This window comes from Frankliniella occidentalis, unplaced genomic scaffold (genome assembly GCF_000697945.3).
Source record: "Frankliniella occidentalis isolate FOCC.00 unplaced genomic scaffold, Focc_3.1 Scaffold6, whole genome shotgun sequence".
Taxonomy (NCBI): domain Eukaryota; kingdom Metazoa; phylum Arthropoda; class Insecta; order Thysanoptera; family Thripidae; genus Frankliniella; species Frankliniella occidentalis.
In genome coordinates, this window is record NW_026267136.1 from 3,625,281 (window position 1) to 3,630,191 (window position 4,911).

A 4,911-nucleotide genomic window follows, 5' to 3' on the forward strand; every position below is an offset into this window, starting at 1 on the left:
CCCGCCCCCGGCCACGTGGGCAGCGGGCCACCCCTCTGAGGGGGGCAGGGGAGGGCAGAGGGGCGACTCTGACCTGAATTTATGCTCGATAAAGGAGGCCCTCGCTGCCTTACCTTCCAAAAGGGGGAGGCTGAGGAGGTCGTTTTTGCAGCTGGCTGTACTGCTCCTGCCGGCCGGGCCCCATCCAGAGCTCCATGCCATGCCCAACCACCTCAGCAGGGCTCTATCTTTCGTCTCTCTGTCCCTCCTCATCCTCCCCTGTTATCCCTCCATATTTATTCCTTTCCCTTCTCCTCCTCCTCCTTTGCCTTGCGCCCTTTCGGTCCAGCCACGCGCGTCGCCGTAACTTATAAAATGTACGTGCGTCTTCATACGGTTTCAAAGGAAGTGAAGGGAAGACATTGTATGTTTCACAGTCTGAAGACGAAATATTGAGTGGGCAAGTGTTTGTTTCAGTTTCTGAAAAACTAGGAGCTAGACTCTAAATGTCGACGCTGTGTTGTAACTTTACAGAAATGATGTTTTGCGCTCAGTGGCGACGCGCGTTCCGTCGCTCCAACCTCCTCCCGTGCTTCTCGTGTTTTTCATCGTCTCCTTTTCTTCCTCCTCCCGCATGTTTCTCCGCCGTCCGTCCGGGATCCTTTTCTTTATTTCTCTTTCGTCGCCATCCCTCACAACAATAGACCGTCGTCCCTTCAACCCCGTAATCAGTTGTTGTTATCACCCAGGCGCTTGTTACGAAAGAGGAGGAGAGGCAGCGGCAGTGGCAGCAGCGGCAGTGGCAGCAGCGGCAGTGGCAGCAGCGGCAGTGGCGGCAGCAGCGGCAGTGTCCCCAACGACCAACAGGCTGGAGATGCTGGCTGGACCCAAACCACAAGACGATGGATCATGTACCCCGGGGGAATTAACCGAAAATAACGCGTATAAAGTACGCGTTTCGTATATGTAGTGAGGCAGGCAGGTTGCTGGATGCTGCCGTGTATCTGATGCTCATCGTCGCGCGGAGGACCCAAAGGACCTTATCACCCTTCTCTCTTGCGATGTTCGCGCTGCTCTATCGCACGACACAAACACCATACCGCCGTATAGCTGTATATACACCTTATAATACTGATATTATTTTCATGTACGGAAAATAACAACAAGAAAAAACAAAACAGAAAAAGCAATAATCACACACAACACACACGAGGTAAAGCGGCGCGCACGCGGCGAGTAGTGAAAAAGTTTGCGCCGTACGAAGCGGAACCAATACAACAAATCAGCGCTCTCGGCAGTCGGGAGATTAATCGGCCGCGATAAACGCTGGTTGTGTAAGCGGCACGGCAGGCCGGCGACGGCGGCAGGCACCCGTGCGCTCTTACGCTCTGCTTGTAGTCGCTGCGCGCGCTCAGCAGCATCATATCGTGCTGCAGTCGCCTGCGCTCGCATGCACAAGGCTATGCGCTCGTGGTCGCAACGCTCGCGCTCTTGTGCGCTTGTGCGCTTTGCCATGAACCCCACGGAGACCTCAACGCACCGACTGCTGACTGCATACGTATTTACCGTCACTAAAAACTGTCCGGGGGCGCGCTGTGTGAGGGGCGTGCCGCACCCCGCCACGCCCCGCCACGCCCCGCCACGCCCTGCCCTGCCTCACTACGTGTCGTAGTGACGCGGGGCGTAGCGTGGCGGGGCGTGGCGGAGCGTGGCGGGGCGTGGCGGGGCGTGGCAGGGGCAGGCAGAGGGTTCTTTTGTTCGTCCGTTGCGGAGCCCGTCTTGGTCCGGAATCACCGCACGTCGACTGCCCTGCCCTGCCCTGCTGCGCCTCCGGGGCCCTCCCTACCCTGCCCTGCCCTGCCCCTGCCCCCTCCCCATCTGGGAGAATCGGAACCCTCCTCTATATCCCGCCCCAACCCTGCCCCAAGCCCTGCCCCAGCAGGCAGGTTGTTTTTACTCTGTGAAAAGAAATAAAAAGCCGGCTCATTATACTTCAATTTATTCGTCGGACGCGTTGATCGCCGTGTCCGAGTCACACGTGACGCAAGAAAGGCGTCATATCCGCAGGCAACAGGTTTATTTACATTACAAAAAATAAATGCTGTCAGCGACTGTTGAAAAGAAAATCTGTTGTTTTGTTTTTTTGTGGCTTGACCTTAGCCGCGCCGGTGAGATGCGCCGTGCGCTCTACGCCAAACACTGCTATAACGTGTCTTATCAAAGTGGCGTTCTCCGCTGAGCGATCGTGCCAAACCGTGTGACACGCGGCCGAGCACGCGGCTCAATCTAGGAGCATCAACATATACTTACGCCATGCGACACACACGTACACGCACACACTAAGAGAGATGACTAAATTGGCGGAACTGTGACGAGGTCGGTTTGTTTATAGATTCGCAATATATGCGTATACACACTCCGGCCGTGAGTATGTAGCTTCCTTTCTCCGCCTGCCGCCGCCGTATGCATAGAAGGGGGGCGGACGCCGCCCCATTGTGCGTTTGCTGTTGGGTTGTTTACGCGAGCTGGGCGCCCCGGCCCGCCACGCCCCGCCACCTCGCCGCCGGCACCACCTCGCGAATAAGCCGTAAAGATATCCCTGGAATGGCAGTCTGGGGCACCTGCTGATATCGATGCATTTGACTCTCGAGCTCGGAGCGCGGCCGTGCGTACGTACGGCGGCAGTGTGCTGTACGGCTGTACGGGCACGGCGGGGTCGCACGCATGCATGTATGCATGGGCTCGGGCTCGCCCAGAAGGGCCTATCTCCGAGTGTGATAACCCCCGCGATACAACAGCCCAACCCCGGGCCGGTCCGCCTCCCCTCCCCCCTTTCTGCTCTTTGTAGGGCCGTAGGGCGTATAGGGCCCCATAACGCTCATTAACGGCTGCACCACAGGCTCTGGCCGGGGGGAACTGATAAGCCTAGAGTCGGGTGATAACGGAAGGCGGAAGAAATAACCACCACGCAGAGTCAGAGATGTGGACGCATTTGTCATCCCTCGGCCCGCAGCAGCTTCCCGTGGTCCAGCAGGCGGGACCAGAGGCGGGGCCGCCTCGAACCGGTCCGCTATCGCTTAATTTTAATTGTTCTTTTTCAGGCTGACGCTCATCCGGAGGGGAGGGAAGGCAAGGCACCCCCGTGACGCCCTGCCCCCGCAGGGGGTGTTGGGCCGTGCCAGCAGCAGGGCGCTCTTGCTGAGCGAAATTGATGGCCAAAGCAGGCCAATTGCAAGCAGTGCGCGGCCCGACGGGCCAAATCGCCGCCAGGTCATTTAATTACCGATCGCATGTCGTTTTGTTTCACTTCTTTTATTTATCGTTATGATTTTCTCGCAGGGTAGTTGGACCCCGCTCCATACCTGCAGCGAATGCGAACCCCCCGACGATCCCTTTGTGATATAGCTCCTTAAAACAAGAAGCCATTAAAGCCCTTCACACGACGGGGCCATTAATATCCGTCGGACGGGGATGAGATTCCTACCCAGAGAGAAAGAGAGCGCTCATCCTGGGTCTATACAATAGGGCGAGGTGAGGCGCGTTCCGCACGTGTCGAGAACCAGCGGTCGCGACCGAGCGGCGATCGGCAGCGCTTCGGCTGCACTTCGTGGTTTGTGAGATCCCTGGGCCGCATAAGCGACGATGGGACACCCCGGCTCGGCTCGGCCCTTAGGACAAAGGCCCGGCTGGACCCGTCGCCGGCTGCACCCGGCTCGAGTCAGGTAGCACTGCTCTACGGCAACTCAAAAGAATCGCGCGCGGTTGCCTCCGAGTGGTGGCGGTGTTGTCTGTCTTTGTCGCACCACTGAATCGGGGCGGGAGCGGGAGAGAGACCTCCGCTGGACTTCGCGGAGGTGTCCCTCCCCCACCGCCGCCCTTCCTAGCCAATAGGCGCGCAGAAGAGAAGTCGCCAGCGCGCTTATGCACGGGGGTCCGGGCCGATGCAGCTCTGAGCCCAGCGGACCCGGCACGGTTTTATTGCCCCCATAAGCGCTCTCTTTCTCTCTGTTCCTACCTGCATTGATGCTAGAGGAGCTAATCCGAAGGGGGAATCACCACTGATGCGAGTGTCATCCAGGGGCATTGGCCGTGGTATTTTTCATTTTAAACAACGAGATCTAATTTCACTCAGCGCTGACCATCATCTACACAAGTGTCCATCTCTTCCATATATTTTTCTTCTCATTTTTTTTTTTTTTTTGCCAGGGACGCGCAAATTTTTCATACACGACGTTGCTGCCGCTGCCGGATGATTTGTTCGCGTTGGTCTGCTGACCGGCAAACCGCAGGACGCGTCGGAGAAGATTATTGCCGGCGGAGGCGAAGGTCAGGGCCGCCACTGGCGCTCAAATCCTCTCTGCAGAGAGTCGTGTCGATCAGCGGTCACCCAGGGAACCTTAGAAAATGGCGCTATACCCTCGTATATCTCGAGCCGCATTTTTGCCAACATACGGTGTATTCATTTATATTTAGCCGATTTCTTTGCTTGGATATTATTGTTTCTTGTCTTGTCTCGGTAAAGAGGAAAGACGGTTGGCAGCACGCAACGCACTCAGGTCGTTACCTATTAGTAGACGATGGGCTGCCATTACCAATGACCTTGTAATATTCGACCCCCGTTATGCGTCGATTGAGCGACCCAGACCAGCTGGGCCCTGGTAAGGTCCGGGGGGGAGAGAGAGAGAGAGAGAGAGAGAGAGAGAGAGAGAGAGAGAGAAGAGTGCAGAAACAACATATTCACTCCCTCCAACCAGATGTCTGCCAGTGCACCGGCACCGGCGTCCCTTTTGCTCGAGGCAAGTGAAATACGATGGAAAATGGGGGTTTCTTTCACGTTTTTTGAATTCTCTCTTTCTCTATCTTCCCTCTTGCTTGTGTTGTGAAGGCACACACATGTGGCTCATGAATACGCACGGCTGAGAGGGGGAGGGG

General features: G+C 56.7%; 1 protein-coding gene and 1 long non-coding RNA gene across 2 annotated transcripts in view; both read left to right on the plus strand.

Annotated features, from left to right (window-relative positions):
* Positions 1 to 4,911, plus strand: part of LOC113217283 (uncharacterized) — a 51,377-nt gene that overhangs the window by 31,952 nt on the left and 14,514 nt on the right. The gene's annotated exons all lie outside the window — the stretch shown is intronic.
* On the plus strand, positions 2,500 to 4,891 carry LOC127750324 (uncharacterized). Its single transcript, XR_008011631.1, has 3 exons — positions 2,500 to 3,249; positions 3,319 to 4,071; positions 4,186 to 4,891. It is a non-coding gene; the product is annotated as an uncharacterized LOC127750324 (long non-coding RNA).